Source organism: Lycorma delicatula, chromosome 10 (genome assembly GCF_047948215.1).
Source record: "Lycorma delicatula isolate Av1 chromosome 10, ASM4794821v1, whole genome shotgun sequence".
Lineage (NCBI taxonomy): Eukaryota > Metazoa > Arthropoda > Insecta > Hemiptera > Fulgoridae > Lycorma > Lycorma delicatula.
The window spans coordinates 63,000,162-63,023,707 of NC_134464.1; positions in this window are offsets into that span (position 1 = coordinate 63,000,162).

Here is a 23,546-nt window from a genome sequence, read left to right on the forward strand (position 1 = left end):
TTCGGTAGGGTATCCAGTTAATAAATGAATTCTTACGTTGTTGGCGGCCAAATCTATTATAGCTGCACGACTCTTAGAGCGGACTTAGCAGCCGCGGAACAGTACCTCTAATTGTTTATGTTTACAAAAGTAACAAATTGTTAAATAATTGTTAATTATCGAATTTATCTAATTTTATGCTGATTTTGAAATAAAAAAACTAAAAATTATTATATTTTTATTATTTAAAGTTGTATATTTTGACACTTTTCATGCATATTTCAAACTTTTTATGTTGCATATAATCCGGCCTCTAGTTATGACTAATTTCAGTTCATCTACAACCACAACGGTTATTGCACTTAACATAATTATTTATAATAATCGACCACGCTTAGCCAAAAAACTCTGTTGTGAGGACTTATCTTTTTTTAATAATTTTAACTTTTGATTCCTTTATATTTTAAAATATTTAATTCAGCTGTCCTAAAACATATGGTTGGCATTTTTTTTATATCCGATTGAATCCATCCCAAAAAAATAATAGTGACATTTAAACAAGTAATAAAAATATTAATTAAGATTGATTAAAAGTTACTTTTATGTTTATTAAAAAGGTAGACATTTACTTAATAAATAATTGTATAATAAAACATAAAAAAAGATATGGCAAAATGGAAAAAAAGGTGTATAGATTACATTCCTGTAGGTGGTAATAACTTGTTATGGTTGAATGGAATTGCCTCCGCACTTGCGGCGTTTGTTTTATGTTAAAAAAAAAAAAAATTGAAAAGCACTCATTAAAAATGCGGTTATATAAAAGCAGAAACTGAGTACTGTATTTCTAATATTACTTAATTATAACTTAGTTATACATATAAAAAAAAAGTAAAATGATCCTTTTGTTGTTCCAGTGAATAGAAAATGTCATTAATTTTTATATAGCTATAAATGTTTTTTAATTAACACTATTATTATAAAACAGACAGTAGATTAACTGTTAAAATAGCTATTAAAATAATATTATTGTCATAAAATTCTTGAATTTTATTTTAAAAATCTCTCCATAAAAATATTTAAAAAAACAAAGAAAAGAAACACTTATGAGTTTATTACAACACTATTTATTTATAAGATTTTATATTGCAGTTGTTTAAACTGTAGACAACGTAAACTAATTTTATGAGGAAATTTATCATTTAAAAATTTAATTTTTATTATTTTTCCACTTTAAAAAAAATGAAAGTGTTTATCTTTAGTTATGTTTTAAAATATTATATTTTATCTTCAGTTAAATTGGAGTAGTGGATATAATGCGCTGTGATACATATAAACCACTTAAAATAAAAGTTAAACTTTAATTTCCTTTTAGTAAAGATGTACATTATACAGAGTGATTCACGAAGTACGTAATAAACCTTCAGATCATGTTCTATTGGTAAAAAAAAGAATAGAGTTCGTATTTAGGTTCGGAAACGCTTCATTAGCAAATGTAGGCTAATGACTCAGTGCAAAGAGGCTGAAGATACTCCTTTCATGCAACTGCGTGACCGTAAAAAATCCTGCCTCGTGGAGAATAGGTAATATTTTGGTTGAGACGGTAATTTTTCACGTTATTTACACTTTAATGTATTTTGTATGTAGATGTTTTCTTTTCATAGTTGCTACATTTTATTATGATCTTGCTGTACTTTGTTTTGTGTCTTTGAAATGTCTTCTGTGTAATTTTGTTATCTCTGTTGTATGTATAATTGATCTGATTGGCATGTCCCTTTTGATATATTATGTTGATGTACTATGTATGATGTTGATGCATTATGCTAGTGTATTATTTTGATGTATTATGTTATCCAGTTTTCTTTGTCTCGGAACCTTGTGATCTGTCTGGATCGTGGAACTTTGTAGGAAAGGGGCTAATTTGATAAGTCTTAATGTACTGTCAGCAATTATATTCTTTGCTCATGTGGTGTTCGATGTGAACTAGTCTGAATTTTCTTTGTTAGATTTGTTGTATATATGTTTTGTTTTGATTTGATTTTGTTTGATCATGATTTATATTGTCTGTCGTTGAATGAGTTTTCTTGGCGTATGTTATTGCTGTGTATTGTTTGGACGGTGATGTATTACATTGTGTTGTATGAATGTGTGAGTGAACGCATCATCCCTTCCGGAAATAATGCTTCTTTAAGCAATTCCAGGAAGGGCGGGTAGCCAAGAGTGTACGTTTAGTCGGTAGTGCGCAGGTACACATACGCATTTAACAACATCGTGCGGAACCTGTTAGCGACCCCGACACTACCATATGGCGTCTATAAAATGGATTCCCCACCCCCGCAAAAAAAAAGAAAAAAAAATTGTGTTAATGAAAGATTTTGCTCTGTTTTCTTTGCCTTCGGTAAAATTAAGACAAACTGTCTTTCCTCGGACGCAAATTAAGGGATAAATTTAGAGACTTTTTTTTAAATATAACCTTAAAATTGAAAAAAGAATCTCAGAACTGTATAGGTCCCTGATTTCTTGAAAAATTAGTAGTCTTTGAATTTGTTCTATAATATTGCAAATTTTGTTTCAGAATCTGTCACATTTTGATACGTTTTGTTTTTAATAAACTTCAAAGTTCTTACATCTGTATTTAATTTATGTGTACTTTATTCATAAGATTTTATTCAGAATGAAATTCTCAAGTTTTTTTTTAAGGGTTTACGTCTTTATTATCCATTTAACTAAGTTACCTTACGTCAAACATAAAATAGCGTGTTTTTCGGCCCCAATCCCGAGATATTGTATTAGATCAAGATTGTATTAGGTCAAGGCACGACGTCTTTCTGAGCGGGTCGGAGTTTCGTATTCGATGGTTGGGAAACATAAAACAAGTTTTATCCTTATCATAAACAGCTACTTCAACATCTACAACCAGGAGACGGTACTCTACGCTAGGAGTTTTGCAACTGGTGGAGTGAATCTACAACTCTACAAGTATGTTTTATTTACCAACGAGGCAAATTTCACTCGAATTGACGTCAAAAACTTACGCAATAATCATACATGGGCAGAAGTTGTCACATTAAAAAATCCTCATGAAACGATGAAAGGTAATTTTCATCATCGATTTATCGTCAATATACGGTGGACCCTTCTTTACAATCAGTTGTTTGGACCTTTCATATTACCTGGTTGCTTAAATTTTGAGGTCCATTTGCATTTTCTTCAAGAAGAATTGCAGCAGCTGCTTCAAGATGTTTCTCTAGCGCTGAAACGTAAAGTACATTATCAGCACAATGGCGCCCTTCCCCATTTCTCTTGTGCCGTTTCCTCTCACTTAAATCATTTTCCTAAGATATGATTCTAACCACCAAGGTCGTCTGATCTAACACCTTTAGATTTTTGCGTCTGAGGATGGATACAAAATATTATATACAAAACAAAAATATATTCTCGTGAGGAATTAATTATCTGAATTATGGATGCGACTGAGTAACTTAAGTACATCTCTGAAGAACCAAAAAGAGTAACAAAAGTAGTACAGAAGCATGCCAAGAAATTTTTTGAAAATAGCGGATTCATTTTTGGACATTTATTACAAACTAGTACGTACAAAATACACTTTGGTCTAGTGTACTGTTTCTAAATAAATTAGAATTTTTCTAATTTTTCTTTGTTTCATACAACATATCTTAAACCATTTTGTTCAGAATTAAATTTTTTACAAATTTTGTTTTAATGTTTTACGTATTAATTACCCAGTTAACAAAGTTATTGTACGTCAAACATTAAAAAACAGAGATTTTTACCCCAATCTATTGGTTTCCTTCCAGATTTCTAAAAACAATATTTGCATATACGGTCCTGATTTATTCAACTTTTCAGGTCAAAAACCATAACAGATGACTAACTCTACTCTTTAATTAACGTCCTGAAAATTTCAGTACGACCTCATTTCATCGGGGTAGCTGAAACCCGAGCGAAGTTTTTCACTTGCCGCATCTCGTAAGCAAAGCATTTTAGGATATATGAACTTTTTCCATTATATTCCGAGTAGAATAGGTTATAAAAGTCCTGGGAGAACTTCATGATACCCTTTTAAAAAAAGAATTTATTTTAAGAATAGTTTAGTTTTGTTTTACTTAATATATCCTGCTTTCTTTAAATAGTTGGTAAAATATTTTGGCTGTAAATTAATAAAAAAAAATTTTTGTTAACGAACATATAATTTAAAAGTATTATTTAAGAAAAGAAACCGAATATTAAGAACTTTCATCATGTTAAAGCGTTCGCCGATTGGATACAAACAACTTTTGTTGTTCAATGCAGCTTTTGTAACGTTTTGCTGAGTGATGCGTAAAAACTTTGTAGTCAACAGCGTTCTTCCTCTTACGCAATAACGTCACGTATTAAAATTGATTATATATACGCATAATATATCACGCAGTTTTATTTTAAATTAAATATATATTATCTGTAATATATACAGCTTAAATAAAGTTTCTGATTTATTGATTTTACATTGTCTTACAAAAAAAAAAAAAAAATTAGAATACATTATTCTCTCTTACGTTTCAGTTTGTTTTATAAATAAAATTTGTAAAACTATATAATTAATATTTCTTAGGCTCTTCTTCATATTCAGTTGACTTATCTTACAAAACCATTTTTGTAGAATTAAATTTTTATAAACTTTATACTTTAACTGGTAATTTAATGAAGTTATTGATGTCAAACCGAAAAAATTGTTTCTGGTGATATCAATTTTTTGGAATAATTTTTCAAGTGTTACTTGCGATGATATAATATAAAACAGATCTCAGGTCTTCATGCTCAGTTTTCCATGTCAAAAATCATACAGTTTACCACTTATTTTAAATTCCAAGAATTTCAGTACGATTTTACCATTGGAGCTAAAATCAAGACGAAATTTTTCGCATGCTGTAACTTGAAAACGAAGCGTTTCCTAACCCATGTTCATATATTGTACTTTTTTCTTTATTTTCACTTCCAGAACATTTTCTGAAATTTTTTCAATTCCTTCGTTAGACACTGTATAAGAAATATGTTACCATAAAAATTCATTCTGTTGTTTGTAGCATTCCCGTGTATCTATAGTTTATAAAATATTCAATAACATTGCAATGTTTTGCTAAAATTACGATAAATAAATTACGATTAATCGTTCACTGTAATACATTTGTTATAATATCGTGAGTTTAATAAGTCAGATGATGAATTAGAAATATATTATATGATTTATTGTAAGAAAAATTTCTTCTGTTTCTACATGTTACGATTTATTATTTGATAAATATCATATAGTATTTTTAATATTGCATACAAAAAAATTCTTGCGCAGTTCTGTGCACGAAGGGCTTTTCGTTTCCTACGCCCTCACTACTTCGTAGTCAGAAACGCACTGATTTTCAGAGTACAAGGTACTGCATATGGTCGAATAAATACATTTTACATTTATATATATATATATATATATATATATATATACAGGCGTCCTTAAAAGATGAGCCCAAACTCTAGGAAGTGATTCTACTTAACATACTGAAGAAAAAATGCCCAGTGAACGTAGGTCCGAAAACGGATATTTTACCGTATATTCGCCATTTTGTGTCTTTTAAGAAAAAAAATATTTTTGAAGAACGGTTGGAAATAACGCAATAAAATTTTTTGCTTTATTTTAAATTAACATTTTTTAATAGAAAAGAAAATAACGATACTCTTCGTTGACAAATTTCAAAATGGCGGTCGTTTCAATTTTTCAATCTTATATATCTTAGGAATTATTAGATTTATCAAATTGTGTCGTTTTATAAAAATTAAGAAATATTTTTTTTTTTAACTAAGATACCTTAGTCGTAAAAATCCGATGACAAACAACAGAATTATTCCAAAAAGTAGGCCTAAACTGATATGGCGGCCATCTTGTTTTTTTTGTTATTGTGACTCACTTGATAACCAAATCAAATTTTCTGATTAAAATTTTTAAAGCAATTTTAATCAGAAACCACGATATAAAAAAAACAAGGTAGCCGTCATATCGGTTTAGGCCTACTTTTTCAATAACTCTGTTGTTTGTCGTCCGATTTTTACCACTAGTATGTCGTTTTGTTCACAAAAAAATGCTTCATATTTTTTATAACGCAATGCAATTCGATAAATGTAATAATTTCTAAGATATTTAAGATTGAAAAATTGAAACAACCGCCATTTTGAAATTTGTCAACGAAGAGTTCGGTATTTTTTTTCCTATTAAAAATATTAGTTTAAAATAAACTACAAAATTTTATTGCGTTATTTCCAAACGTTCTTGAAAATAATTTTTTTCTTAAAAACCAAAAAAATGGCGGACAGATAAAAAAATGCGTTTTCGGACCTATGTTCACTAGACATTTTTTCTTCGATATGTGAAGGAGAAGCACTTCCCAGTGTTTGACCTCGCCTTTAAAGGACACCTGTAAGTGTGATAATTGTTTACTTTTATTATTTTATATTATTTGGTTGTATGTCTACTAAGCTTATGTATTAAGAATTTATAGCTGTAAATAATTTTATTTTCACTTGTAATCTGTTTACTTTGTGGAATAAAGATTATTATTATTATTATTTATTATTCGTATCGGACGGTCTCCGAGCCTGCAGTACTTGTGGTCGCGGGCGTCATACCCATTGCTACTTTAGCAAGGGAGCGCCAGGTGATCTACAGGAGGCGATGGGCAGGCGAAGACCGGATGAGCATTGCCAACGAGGAACGCACTCACACGTTCGTCGCATGGCAAGAGACCTGGGACCATGAGACCAGAGGACGATGGGCCGCAAGGCTTATCCCTCTGATCAGACCATGGACGGAGCGACGGCATGGAGAGGTGGAGTACTACATGACCCAATTTTTAACGGGTCACGGGTACTTCCGCGCTTACCTCCATGTCATAGGTAAAGCGCCGTCCCCCGACTGCCTGTATTGCCCCGGCGTACGGGACGACGCTGAGCACACCTTTTTCAAATGTACTTGGTGGGCGGCAGATCGAGGGACACTAGAGGCGGATCTCGGAGCACTGAGTCCCCACAACGTGGTTGCGATGATGCCCCGTAACCTTAACAGCTGGGAAAGTGTAGCCCGATTCGTCGGCAACATTCTCATGGCCAAGAAGGTTGACCTGGATAGTCCTGAAAATTAGGTAGCACCTAATCAGGGTAGCATAGGAGGACTCGACCGGAAGTAATGCGTTAAACGGTTACGGTTACTGGTTGAAAGGAGAGAGTGGTTTTAGTCGGTAGTCTGCTGACAGTGATTGGATAATACCATCAGCGGGAGCCCGACACTCCGTGCGTAAATGCATTTCCACCTCCCTTTGCAAAAAAAAAAATTATTATTATACATTCAATTTTGTACAATTTTTGCGAAAAAAGTATATAAAACATAAATTAAATGAGAAAACTAAAAGAGGTAAACTTTTTTTTTATTTAATGTTAAAATATATTTTCTGTTTATAAGAAAATTAAATTATTATAACCGTAATTTAATGAAATAATTAAAAATAACGAGTAGACCCTACTCACAAGCATCAAGTTTAACTTCACTCACCATTGTGACTCGCTGCATAAGCGCGTATGAAAAATACACAAAGATAAGAAACCTCAAATTAAGTTTATGTTCTCTGTTATATTATTGCCGACCTTAAATTGAGCGTAACTCAAAAACAACTCAATCAATCTTCATCATCCGGGTTCGAATCCCGGTCAGGCATGAAATTTTCACACAAGCTAAAAATCCATTCATCTCATCTTCTGAAGCAATACCGAGCAGTGGACCCGGAAGTTAAAAAAAAATCAATCTTCATCAAATTCTCACATGTACAATTTCAGATGCAATACTACAGCATATCTAAATTTCGATGAAATTGATCAAGTAATTTAAGAGATTTTCGAGCTACAAATTTTAGTTAGATATATATATTTTATACATATATTTCAATTTAAAAATATATTATTTATATATATATATATATATATATATATAATTTTAATAATGAAATGAAAAAGTTTCTATATAAAAAAAATGGAGAATTAAATACATAATTTCTAATTTTTTTTTCGGTTATTTTGAAAGGAATTATTAAGTTTAAAATTTATGAAAAAAATAACCATAAGTAATATAATAAGTTTTTTTGTTTTTTACCGATTTTTCGAAGAAAAGTACGTTAAATAAGTGAGTAAGTGAATGGTATTTTCGTACTCCTTATACCTCGTAACGTAAAGAAAATTCAATTTCACCTTCCAATTCCAGCTGCGACCGAAAGTAATACTGTACTTTTCTTCAAAAAGTCGGTAAAAACAAAAATCTTTTTTATTATTTTAATTTCGGTTGTTTTTTTTTCATGAATTTTAAACTTAATAATTCCTTTAAAAATAACCGAAAAAAAATATAAGAATGATATATTTAATTCTCCATTTTTTTTTATTTATAAAATATTTTTATTTTGTTAAAACATGTTTCTTAAAAAATGAATGATTTTTCTTCTTAGCTGCATTTAAATCTCCGTCAAAGTTTTATTTTCTTGTAAACAAAATTTTCTAAAAACATGCGCTATAAACTCAATAGTAAATAATTGTTTTTCACTTCATTCGTTCAATTTATTTCTTATGTTCATCAAACATTTTTAATCTATGGTTATTTTAAATAAAAATTATTATTTTCAAAAATTAATAACGCTAAATTTGAAAAACTGTAATAATTAAAATTATCCATTATTACTATAAATACAAATTGGTCATTAAACGAATACTTTTCTTTTTTTAAATGGTACATTTATTTCTGTGGAAAGTAAAATTTTGTTGTTACATTTAACAACGCATATTGTGAACTGTTGTCTAGAAAACAATAATCATTTTCATATGAAATAACTCAAAATTCATATGAAATTTCAACTCAAATAACATTAATTCCCTAAGTTATTTAATCTCATTTTTATTTTCTAATATCACTTCATCCGTTACATAATAATAGTTTTTTTTTAACTTATTTATTTTACGAGTATAATTTTACATATTTTCTTTCTTAATTTATAAAAGCAGATGTATAACTAGTTTTTAATTTTAATAAACAATAAACTCTGAAACAACTATTTCTTGAATAATATTAGATAATCAGATAATGTTAGACTAAATATAATTATGCCGGGGTATAATAATGGACATACTCGTATATTACGAGTTTTATATAATAATTAAAGACACGAATTGCTGTGAAGCTAAAACTGTTTAATTATTCAACATAATCTTCAGCAATATTAATATACAAATCCCATTTCTGAATCAGCTTATTTATGCCTACTGCAAAGAAATCTTTTTCTTAATATCGAAGAGAATTTAGTACGTTTTCTTTGACATCGTCATTGCCGTTAAACGTCATACCACATAGCGTCTCCTTACGTGGACCTTTTCTTTTGTTTCTTTTACCTGTTTAGCCTCCGGGAATCACAGTCAGTTATTACTTCAGAGGATGAATGAGAATGATGTGTATGAATTTAAGTGAAGTGTAGTCTTGTACAGTCTCAGGTCGAACATTTCAGAGATGTGTGGTTAATTGAAACCCAACCACCAAAGAACACCGGTATCCACGACCTAGTATTTAAATCCGTAAAAAGTAACTGCCTTTACTACTTGTTACCACTTGTTAGTTCCTTAACTGGACCTAACAAGTGGAAATCGGACAGGATCAAATCAGGACTGTAATGGAGAAGAGATAGTACTTCCCGAAGTAATTTGTCGATGGTTTTTCAAATTACCTGAGCTGTGTGAGGGCAGGCATTATTGTGAAGCAGAATATCTTTGCGCTGAGATTCAGGGCGTTTTTCACTACTGATGGTTTCACTTTGTTGATAAGCATGTGTCACAGTAAGTATGGTTGTTTATTGTTTGCTGATCAAGAGAATCGACAAAAACCGGGTCTTTTCGTTTCCAAAGATTGGCATCACGATTTTTCTTACTGATGGTCGGGTTTGGAATTTTTTCTTGATAGGTGAACTCATGTGTTTCCACTCCATGGTCTATCTTTTCCATTTTGATTCATAATGGTAAATCCCATATCTCATCACAGATTAGAACCTTGTGGAGAAAAGCATCACCTTATTGCTGATACCTTTGTTTCAGCTCTGTACACGTGCGAAGTTTTGTCTACTTATAGTGATCTGTCAACTTTCTTGAAAACCATCTTGTGCATTTTTACAGTATTTGAGCTTATTGGTAATAATATTATGAACTTTTTTTTCAACTATAATCTTACTCAACCCGTCGTTCTTCTTGAATGAGAGAATCTACGTGAGTTTCAAGCGCTGGAGTTGAAACTTCAATCGGACTTTCAGAACAATGCTCATCAGTGACTGACGTTCGACGACTTTAGTTTTTTTTTACACACTTGTAAAACTTTTGCGGTTCATACAATGTTGTCCATAGTTTTCGGCTATTTGAGAGCAAATGTTAACCGGATTTTCACCTTCGAATGGATGGCTGCACGCTGTTCAACTAACTCGCAAACTTTAAGAAAACACGCCATCGTAAAAGGAGATCATAAACAAAACAATTTTACTCAAACAGCTGATCGAAAAAAGCTTTTTGTTCTAAAAATATCATGATCCTCTTAACAAATGTTTTTTCCACAGTTATTTTGTCTTTAATTATTGATTGACACTTGTTGTTAGGTAGTTTATGGAGTGTACTTATAGAGCTTTTTATATTTCTCATGGATAAACTATTTAGGTTAAAAGTAAAAAAAAATTAGTTTTTTTATTTAATTTTTAGAGGACAAATTTTAGTAATGAAATTAAATATAAATTAAAAGAAAAGTAATTTGGGAGTGACATAAACTCACATTTGAATTTTTTTTGTTTTATGTAGCAACTTCAAGCTTCAAACTTTGTAGAAGACGATTGTGATATAACCACTATAGTCTTTTGTAAGGATAACTCTCCACAAATATGATAAAAAAATATATATTTCTTTCAGCCTAAGTAAAAAATGAATATTATTTGTAATGTATTACGTCAGCAAAAACGTACGCACTATCTTTTTATTTTTTATTTTTGTAGAAACTAAACAATACCTCCAATATCAATAAAATGTTAAAAATATAATTAAGAATGGATTAAAAAATTATGTAATAGTGATTCGTTTATAAATGCACATAAACAGTCTCAAAATTATTATACTGTCACTGCTGCATCAGATATACTGAAAGAGAATTATTTTAGTACATACTAGTCGCTGCCTGATTATGAGGTAACAACGCAGAACACAAAGTTAAAGCCGCCTTTTCTTCCTTGTGTTATACTACTGCCAATAAAGAAATAAACGGAAGCGTCTGTGTCGTAGTATAGTAATTATTTCAAAGAATTGCATTACTCAGTACATATATATATATATATATATATATAATTAAAAATATTTTTAAAAGCATTTTAAAAATAAGAATAATTTTTTAACACTTGTATTTAGTTGAGATATTTAATTTATATATATATTTTTTAATCGTACGAATTAAAAATTTATAAAATATTGTTTTGTTGTTGAAAATTTTCTTTATTTATCAGTATCCCTGATACCCAGAGAGGAAGGAAGAGAGTGAGAGAGGGGAAAAGCAGGAACTTAACTATAATCTCTCTCTATCTAAAGTGTTGAAGAGAGAGACCAACTGCCCTAAATTCGCCTGTAAATAAAAGCAGTCGATCAATCACTCTCAAACTATTTCAGTGCTTGTGTGTGTGTGTGTTTTGAAGTATGTAAGAATATAGTTGCTTTTTTATGAATCACATGTCAGTGTATGGTACTGTTGGATTTGGCAAGAAATATGATTTTATCCAAAAAGCAATTCATCAGAATCCAGACGACTTAGAACAGAAAACCGATGCAATGTGAAGACTTGCTTCTGTAAATCTACTTTTACCAGATCTCTAAGACTGAACGAACATACCGACGACCGAATGTAAGCGCAATCGCTGATTTTTTTTGTTCTTTTCCTTTTATCCCTACTTCTTTACTTCATTCCGCGTCACCCCCATCAACCCTCCTCCCGACATGTCCTGTCATCTCTCACCCCTCTTTCCTCTTATTCTTCAATAGCCTGAACTGTTCCCGTAACTTAAATCTACTACGCTGACGGGACATTACAGAACCAATTTCTTTTCCTTACTTTTTACGTAACATCAGGTCTCATCCTTTTTTTCAGTAGTTTGCATTTGGTTTACATGACTATTCAATTTAATAAAAACGATCTTCTTATTTTTAGTAAGAACTCTTTTTTATTTCCTTTTTAAACATTATCTTCTAATTGTAATCTAATATGATTATTTGTTCATTTTTAATAAGGCAGCTGTTAATAAAAAATAAAAAATATTAAATTAACAATTTTAAGGAATATTTTCCACTTTTCCAAAAAATGATTAAAACTACCAGTTTTGAATGAGTGTGCACCACTCATCCTTGCATGCATCCACTCATAATGGTGAAATTTCTATAAATTCTTTGTAAATTAACCAAAAAAATTTTGACCAGAAGTCTTGAATTTTATGAATTTATATTTCTTGGTAGAATCAAATATTTTTATTCCATAAGACCAGATTTATCATTGAAGAATCGTTGTAAATCATTAATTTTTATGTCATGCGAAGAATAAGCATGTAATAAATATAAATATATCGATAGTTTTCATTTTTGTTTTTTTTTCTTTTACCTGTTCAATTAATTCAATACAGAACATTGTAGTGGAAATATAGAAATTAAAATTTTGTAGCGTATGAAAACTCCCATGCCTGACCGGGGATTCGAATCCGGGACCTCCGAATAAAAAAGGCCGAGACGCTATCACTCTGCCACAGAGATCGGTAGAAATTATTTAAAAACAAACTTTTTATTTTCTTATTTTTATGGATCACATCCATGAGAAAGACTGGGACAGACAATGAATTCAAAAAATTTCTTGAATTCCTTCTTGGAGAGAACAATGTATTTTATGAACTGCCTTTAGTTAGCTAGAGATACCATTTCTCTGTAAAACGAAACAGTTGATAGTAATTACAGCGTGTAAAATTGTTTATTTCTGATATATATTTTTTAATCAATAGATATAGAGATTTAAAAATGTTTTTTTGTGAGGTTTTTTTCAACACTTGTTTTCATATTTGCTTAAGCTTAATATGTTTTCATATTAGCTTAATATTCATATAATAAAACGATAAAAAAATACAAATTTAAAAACAAAGTTATATTTTAATTCTATAAAAACTTTAAATATCAAAAATTAACTTATGCAACGTTAAATATTTTATATTTTGTAAAAAGAGGTGACAGCTACCGCAGATTTACCCAAAAGGGGAAAAACAAAAAACAAATTATTTGTTCTATATTAAAGTTTTATTTTCAATTATCCTTCGCTTTGATGAATTAGTAGCATGTTTGCCTTCCATCTGGAAATTCCAAATTAGAATCCTGGTAATGTTTTAATTTTCTTTTATATATTTAAAAAATTCCAGATAATACTTCAATGAGGTCAAAGAATTGTCTAGAAAAAAAAATTGTCATTTGTAATATTTTATCAAAATGACAAGATCTGGTGAGCAATATTCAAAAAAGTAATTTTTTCTACGCTTATATAATAATATTTGTTCAGATTTTGTGCATTTTATTAAAAATTCAAGAAGAACTTAAAATTTAAAGGTGTTTCTATCAGTTCATACTCGGCTTCTTTCGGATGTACTCGGCTCCATTCCGAATGTACTCGACAATTCATCGGCTCCGTACACTATATAAGTCGGTTCCACGCTACATTCAAGCAGTCTTCTTCCAGCCTTCTTTTATCAATCTTCATGGACACAATGTAAAACATATATTCTTTAACAATGTATTTATTTATGGAATCATTAAAAGCATTTATATACACTTATTCATAATCCTGTATTATTCGTTAAAATATTAAAAGATCATATCTGGTTACGAAATAAATAAATAAATGAATGAATAAACAAATAAATGTCTATATTTATTTATTATTTGAACCAGCGGTAAATACATACCAAGATATTAAACCATGGTGAATATTATCTCGATAATATTAGAACACTTATTATAATTTAAATGGATTATTTATAATAAAATAAAACGAGTGTGTCAGCGAATGAACACTCGATAGAAGCGAAGCTTCTTGTGCAATATTATACGAGTTACTAATGATGCAAATTAGCGTATACGAAATATACAAAAACGATAATTTTTTTTTTTTTTAATAATAAATGTGAACTAACAATGAAATGCACATATAATAAAAAAATATTTATCTACGTAAAACAGAAATATTTACACATAACATTGAAGTTTAATCATTATTATAAGTTGGACCTTGTGTTTTCTGAACTATATGGTCAGCTTTGTTGCATCACACACTGTAGGCATAGTAGGAAATCAGCTAGCGTGTGACGCTTTTTCGTGACGCTCTTTTTTACTCAGTTGACTCCCCATCCCGACGCCTGCGTTAAGAAGCTGCACTTCAAAAAAGGTTTTGATTTGGTTTGTGTTATTTTGTCCTATTTATAATTAATATTCTCATCCCAAATCAGTTGTTTTACAGCTGATTTTCGAAGTCGAAGGTTCTGAGGTTCAAATTCTAGCAAAGGTTAGTATATGGATTTGAATATGGACTTGATACCATATGGATTTGAATAAGAGACAGTGGATACCGGTGTACATTGGTGGTTAGAGTACAATTAATCACACGTCTCTGAGTCTTTTATTTATTTTTTTATTTTTTTTGGTTTGTTTGAGTGCGGGTCCGCACTCAAGCAATTCATTCCGCAGAGGATGAGATGAATGTTTTGTAGCGTGTGTGAAAAATGCCATGCCTGACCGGGATTCGAACCCAGGAGTCTCTGAGTCTGAGTCTGAACAAGAGTACACCTCATTTACATGTAATACATGTCATCCTCATCTTATTGAACATTGGCGGGGGGGGGGGTTTCCTAGTGTTCACTTTTTTCTCTTTAGCCTCCTCAACCATCGTAAGGTATTACATCAAAGGATGAATGAGGATGATATGTATGAAAGTAAATGAGGTGTAGTCTTGTGCAGTCTCAGATCGACCATTCCTGAGGTGTGTGATTATTTGAAACCCAAGCATCAAAGAACGATATCCACGATCTATTATTCAAATCTGTATAAATGTGTCTGCCTTTACTAGGATTTGAAACTGTTCACTAGTTGAACAATTTGAAACGCACACATTAAGAAAAGAAAACTTATATAATAGCTTAAAATGAGATCTTTTCTTTCGTTAGATTATTAGTTATAATAGTATGAAAGAAATAAACAATAATTTTGCATTTTATTATGATGGGAATTGATTATTAAATTCTAATGAATTATTTATAACGATTTTAGTTTCGCCTTTTTTTTATTCATTATTATTATTATTGTTATAGGTGACGACTGATTTTCTGTAATTACTTCATTTATAATTTAAAAAAGTATATCTCATAACGTATTATTGATAAAAATTATATACCTGCACTACAACTGTGTTTAAATCATATTAGATGATGTCATTAGGAACACAATAACATTCTAATATTAAATATTCTTCCATCGAATCACTAGAACCCGGTCATTCAGTCTATATCCTTTTTTATTTATTTCTTTTTTTTTAATAGTAAATTTTATACTCAGTTTTCTATTATTTGAATTTCTTAAAAACAACTTTTGTAGTTATTTTCAACAGAATTATTTTACAGTGAAAACTTAGATAAAAAACAATTAAAAATAGTTTATTTTTTAAACACGATTTAACACGAATTTATTTAAAATGTTAATGTAATGTATGCAGTAAAACGAGAAAGATAATATAATTTAAATTAATATGTTAATAAATATCGACAATTTCAACTTTATTAAGAGTTCTCAAAACCGATTGCTTCTATCTTGTAGAAAATTGCTCCATCTATTGAGTATCAATATGGCAACATGGATGCACATAAACGGGAAAGAAACTTAATAAAACGGAATAAGCAGAAATTACGTGAAGCTGCTGTTTCGGAACAAGGTTCTGGTGCTACCGATGCTATCTAGAAGATAGCTATGGAGATAAGACTAGTAGTAAATTGTGTCTGTTTTACTAAAAAGGAAAATTCGTTGTGGAAATACTAGGTACAAAAGAGGCCAAGTCTAGGATCTGGGACGGCGACTAAGACGGATATAAAGATCATCTTCTTATTGACAGCCAAATTGCTGCAAAAAGCCCTCTGATGAGATGAATTTCAGGACCGGTTAGTGAAGGTGGAAGGACTGCCTCCTGCGGAGTCATTGTTTCTCCATGCTTGCGCGGTTGGGCATCGGTGATAATGCATGGGGACTATGGATCCCCCGAGCTAAACGTGCGTTCCGTGGAAAGTTTAATGGTGATTCTTCAATCTATAATAACATTCATCGATGGTAGAATCATTTTAAAACGATCGGACGTCTGTATTAAAGGAAAAGTACGGGACGACTGAGGATGTTAAAAAAAAGTTGAATGTGTCAGGCAGTGTTCCTAAGTTTTTTTTTTTTTAGCCCCCGGGACCACTTTAAATATTCCTTCTCAGGATGAGATGAAATGACAATTTTTTAGCGTGTAACAAAGCCATGTCTGACCGGGATTCGGACAAGGGATCTCCGGATGAAAGGCCGAGTAGTTACCATTTTCCCCAAGGATGCCGGGAATCTTTCCTGGGGAGTCTTAAAAGACTTTTTAGGAAGGTCGGCCGCGAACTAGCAATGCCGGTGTTGAGAGTGTGAGATGTTGTAAGGAAACGGTTACAAGCTTTAAAGCCTACCGAACTTATGGATTTGTGCGTGCGTGGCTGAAATGTTGCAGCATGAAGATGACGGAATTCTTGATCGTATTGTGTTTAGAGATAAGTCAACGTTTCATATTAGAAAAGTTAACACATAATGGCCATCAATGGGGTTCAAAAATTTCCCCTTTAATAATGCGAAAGGAGTTCCTCAACGATAAATATTTTCTTTGCGATATCCAGACGGAAAGTTTACGGGCCGTCCTTTTTCGTTGAAGCAAGCGTAACAGGATTTGCTAATTTGAATGTGCTGCGTACATAGCTCTTCCTCAGCTGAATGATGGACCAGAGAATTTTATTTGGTAACAATATGGTGCGCCTTTTCACTAGCAAAACTATGTCGTTTTAATGACGTTTTCCCCAATCGGTCAACACGATCCCGATCCTAGACCTTGTTTACGGTGACCTTTTAGGTCACCCGATCAGACTTCATGTGTTTTTTTTTTTTTGAGGGGGTGTTTATAAAGGTTATTGTGTATGTGCCTCAGCTATCAATTGATTTACCCGATTTGAGTTAAAGGATTGAAGCAGCTATCACTTCCATTATTCTGAAAATTCTGGTTAAAGTATGGAACGAATTCTCTTATGTTTGTATACATGCTACCTGACAAAAAGTTCTCACATTGAATACTTGTACGGAAAAATAGTGAAATTTACTCTTTCATTTTACTTATAATTCATTAATTTTACTTAAATTTAAGAGATATTAAATATACTTAAAACCTAGATTTCTTTTTATACGCCTATATATAGTATTTATGTTTACAAAAATCTCTTACTTTATGTTGCTTTTTAATTTACATTATATAAATAAAGTAATTTATATTACTTTACTTAATTATTTAACTATACTTTTGTTCTGTTTTACGCTTTTCTAGAATTTATCTCCGAGTCGCAAATTGTGTTCAAATACGTCGCCTTAAGGCCATAAATCACACCTTCACTATTTTGTCTACTTTTTGCAAAAAAAAAAAAAGGCAACAAAGTATGTATATTTTCTTGTATATATCTTAGTTTAAAATTGTATATGATTAATATAGGTAATTATTTATTCCGTAATTAAATAACCGACACAGCTGTTTGGTTATAATGGAAATTCAGTAAGTTGTTTATGACCGATATAAATTTTGTCATTAGAGTGGCTATAAATGCTATTATAATACTTTTGGCAAAATGACTTTATGTTTTATCTAATGAGTACTAATTTATTAATGGGTTTTCGAGCCCTAGCTATCCAATATATTGTCATGTAAAACTATTATTATTAGCTACTTTTTTACTAATAAATAATCTTTTTTTTTATAAAACATAATTATGGAATATATTAAAATAAAATAAATAAATAAAACTAGAAATATTATATAAATAAATATACAACTTTATTAAGGAGCTGACAATTTTATCTGTTTGTGATGTCAAATGAAATAAAATAAAATAAAATTTAAAATGTAAAAATAAAACAATATAATATACCGTTATAGTGAACGGTTGTATGTTTGGCTGGAACCCAAATACCTTTTTGATATGAATAAACAACCGAACACACTGTGCGGTGATTGCAAATCGTCGCAATAAACATAGGAACTAAATCGATAATCCTCTACAACCATGCTATACCATATCAAAGACTAGGGGTGAATGTATGTGGATAAACAGCAGCGGTGAAAAACAATTCAGCAGTAGGGCCTATATATAAAATATAAATACTGTATTTATCATGATGCAAACATACACATAGACTCACGTAAAACCGTGCATGATCGCACTTTATTGCACACAAACACATACACATTTCTGTTTTCATTATATATAATCTTAGCTTTCCGGTATAAATTCATGTACACCTAAATAATATAGGATTAAATAAAAAATGGTAGCAGTGTAAAATTTTTAAGAAAAAGAATTCCAGGAAATAACATTTCATTTTATTATGTTTTATAAAGATGTGTTTGTTTTCTCCAACCAATTTTCCAGCTGCTGCTGTGTAAGTGTGCGTGCGTGTGTGTGTGTGTGTGAGTGTGTGTATGTGTGTGTAGGTATATAATTACCGTTATCGGCTTGAATGGATTTGAATACTAGACTGTGAAACCTGTGTTCTTTGGTGGTTGGGTTTCAATTAACCATACATCTCAGGAGTGGTCGTTCTGAGTCTGTTCCAGATAACATGGTTACCGTTACATTTACATTTTTTTAAATATTAACAAAAAGAAAATTTATAACGGCGACAAATAAGTTTGAAGATAAAAATTTCGACTAGGATACTTAGAAAAAGAAACAACAGTACGTTGTGTTGGCAGTTTACTTTTCTCTTTATAGCAGTCAAGTATCAGATAGCAATTATATTATTATTTTTATTTAATTAACAACAGAATATTGACAACATCATGTAGAACAATTAAATAGAAGATTTAAATAATAAAAATAATAAAGAGTAAAATCAAATCGAACTGCCTCAAAATTCAATTATTGAGAGTTATCTTTTTAACGCTGCTATTACTAGCGCAACTATTGATTGTGTATGATACTATTCTCGTCTGTTTTTTTCAGTTGTAAACTGTTCTTGCTTTACTGGAAAGTAAAGGATTGTTATAGATTGGATTGAGGAAAGGATTGTTATAGTGGAAGTTTATGTACGTTATGAATCCTTTCAAGAAACGCATCAAGTTCGCAGAAAAATTCTGAAACCCAGTATCCCAGCAGACAGAAACACACACGAATCTGTTAAAAGACGGCGAACATTGGGATCAGTTTGAAAATCAAAACGAAATAAACAATCTTCCATTAGAACCCCAGAGATCATAGTTTATATTCCAAGAATATCTGCCGGTCCAAAAATTATTTTTTTCTATTCGTAAGTTATCATAACAAATTGGTTACCTTGCGGTAAGATTCTTATGATTTAAATTTTAAACTGTATCGTGTAATAACTAGCTGGAGACACCGTACCAGGCGACATTGTTTTGTGGGTTCCTTCATTGGGATCTTAGTAGTTTTCTGCACTACTTTTCTACAGGAAAGGATACTTTTTGTTCAAAGCAAATCCTTAATATGGCCTGTTTCCTCTTATAAACAGGGCAATCTCGCCAAATGTGAACTCACAGTTAATACTCGTTTTAGCTTCTGTACATGCGCTACCATCATATCCTGTACAGCTATACAAAATTACTCCTTGGTGCAACCAATTTTGTTATGACCAAAACCCTTACACTGAAAACAGCATCTCGGATTAGGTATGTATTGTCGCACACGGATAGAAAAGTAACCAATTCTTTCAAGAACAGTTAGAGCAGAAAAGGTTAGAATATGTGTAGATGTTTGCACATCAACACCATTGTCCTTCCTCGTCATCCTCTGCACAGAAGTAACAGACTGCTACGGTGACAGGTCTTCTGAGATTTTTGATAGTTCAATATCAGCCAAGTCACGGCAAAAGTCCTTAGCTGGAATTTAGCGTGTTACGTGGGTCCATTATTACTTCGTCTTTTCCTATCGACCTAAGTGCTAAGAGCTTCCGACTTTTCTTCATTACTTACTTCGGTTAACATGGCACCACTTCTAAAGTTTTAATAGTCTTCGGTGAGCCACAAGCTGCTACGATACACTTGTTTTTTTAGGAACTGAGAAAACTTCGCCAAGGATTACTTCTTAGTTAAAAAGGAAACGGATACGAACTAACTTGGCATTCTCTATTACAGCCCTCGTTTCCTTGTCGCTCGATACTTATTCGTTTGACAACGTCGGTCGAAGTCTTTTCAAACTCCCGGTTTATTGTTGATTTGTTTCAATTGGACCAACAACAATCAAAGTATTATTAATACTTACATATGTATCATTACTGACATACGGCTCCCACGAGTACCGGCGATATAATGGACCACTCCAACAGAGCGCGTGCGTACTGCATCTAGAAGGGTGATAAGGAGACTCACTAACATTTATACAATGAAGTTGTTTTTTTTGGTGATTTTGATATCAGTTATTTTTGTTATATCTTTGTAAATTGAAAGAAAATAATTTAAAATATTTTTAACAAAAAATAAAGAAACTTAACAAAATATGCAGTGTTAACCGTTAATTATTCATAATAAACCGTTTGCTCATCCTAGTATTTACTCTAAATAGATATTGTTCTTAACAACTGAGTAAATTCCTTGTTTTTTCGTGTTTTTTCTAAACCAGTTGGTTATATTTTGAAACAGCCCCGTAGCGAATGAACTTTTGTTAATTCTTATGTAAAAAAAAAAAGTTAATTAAAGTGGTTAGTAAACAAAATAATACCCAAAATACATAAATTTTTAATTTTAAATGTGTCTCTATTTTGCTTAATCTGCGCAGTTTTAATATATTTAATCGAAAGAAAATTATTTCCATGTGACCTACTTCTAAATTTATTACTTTCATTTTACGGAAATTATCTTATCATAGACCAATGAGAACGTAATTCAGCTGCAATTTTACTGTTTACATTTCATCATAATAGTACACAAAAAATATAATTATTATTTTTGTTAATAATTATTATTCATTATCATTATTATATTATATACTTTATTTTATTTCTTATTCATACTCACGAACACTTGATCTGGGAGTACAATCCATTGTACAGTCCATTATAAAAGGATTGTACACACACAAACGCGCACGCGCAAATTAAATACCTTCTTTTTTATTTGCACATACCCACACACACGAAACATAAATATATGTTTTATTTAATTATTATTTATATTGAATGTTTTTTATATAATACGTTTTCGAAATTTATTTATATATTAAGAAAATTTTATCTTTTAAGAAACATTTTTTATTTAATAATATTTTTTTAAATTTATTTTAAACTTAATTTTTTATTTATATCTTTAAATTATTATAATTAATATTTTATTTAACGAATTTTTCTCGGCTTCTGTACAACAAATTTCCTATCTACTACTTGGCAGACGATGTGGCAGCGAAGCTTAACGGTTTCAATTTTTGAAAAGATATGATTGTACCCTGCACCATCTGACTAAATATAAACGAAACGTACGAAAGAAGAACAACAACGGCAGTTTCATTTTGCACGATGAAAAAAGAATAAAGGAAACATGTCAATTAATGAATATTTTATGGTGAAAATATCTTTTATATAAAGAAAAATGAAAAAAACGGAGTAGTCTTACCAGTTATTATGCTGTATATGTGTTTTTAATGAACGAAAAGTCGCGGAAGAAGCTTAAAACATTACTGTAAATAACTCTGGTTTGTTGTTTTCTTGTTTTTTTTCATTCATCCTTTTTTTCGCAGTTTTTGGCGGGAATTCACTCGACTCCCAAACGAGAATCTAATTCGTTTATTAGAAAACTTCTACTCATTGGATTTTTTGAAGCTTTAACTATCCCGTCCAGACAGAACTATAGCTATAGAAGGGAAAGTATTGTAATCGGTCCAATTTGGGTATATGCGGTTTTCACCGGATCTTGACGTTTTGACCCCTAAGAAACCCAAATAACGGGATGGAAATTTTCCAGATGTTAATGCTCGTATGTATGTGTGATCGCTGTTGGATATGAATCACCCTATATCTCCAGAACTTCTGGACCGATTTTGAAACTTTGACCAAGTTTATAGACCAAGTAAGTATACAGAAAAGTAATCTTTCTATATATGGGGCATTGATGCTATTAAATTTTCAACTCAAAAGGTCAAGGGGGTGAGGCTGTAGAGCAAGGTCACCCTCAGTATCTCCAGATTTCGCCTAGATAAGGTCATATTTCTTAGACACATTTATTAACGATTAGAAAATAACAATATTTGCCAAACACGTTTTGAAAAATCGTTACCCCACCCCAAAAAATGCTGTTGAAGTCGTCTGTTCTATTGTGACGTCACAGATGAGAGGTGAAATTAAATAAATTAATAAGAGTTAAAGTGTAAAAAAGTAACTCGGTATGTCTGGGTCTCGAACTCGATCCCCCGGTTGACTCGGTACCAGGTACCTCACGGCTACACCAGACTGGTGTAGCCTTTTACAGTCGGCAGACTGCCGACTGTAAAAGCGTAATTTATTCTATGTAAGTTGTGAAATTACATTAGTTTAATTGGTGCCAACCGTCGCCGCTAGTACCGCCACACCCGCGCGAATTAAATACGGTATGCGCGCGCGGTTTAGTTAGAATTAAATAAACGAAAAATATTGTATTTTTAATTGAAATTATAAATATTTTAAATTAAGTTGTGTGTGCGTGTGTGTGTGCGCGCGCGCGCGTGGGTGTCGTGCATCAAAAACAACCCACAGTTGTCAGCTTTTTTTTCCTTATGTTGTATCTTCTTAGTATCTTTTTATGTTTAATGAAATATACTTATTTTTTTTTACATTTTGGCTTTTTATTAAGCATGGTACCTATTAAACATTAAAATGATGTGTCCATTATGTATGATAAACCAATTTTCATTTTTCAATTATCCGAATTCGGTCTTGCAAAGATGGATAATTGGCATTCCTTTACCTATAAAAGATAGTCAAAAGAGTATGATGAGTACAATGTGGCTCTAATGTTAAAATTAAAAGATCATCTCGTAAAAAAAAGGAGTCACCGAAATAATGGCTCTGTAACATCAAATGATAACTGATCACTGATAATGCTGACTAAACAGTCAAACAAAGTGATCACATGAATAAAATCAGTTTTCTCTTGAATTAAAAAAAATAAT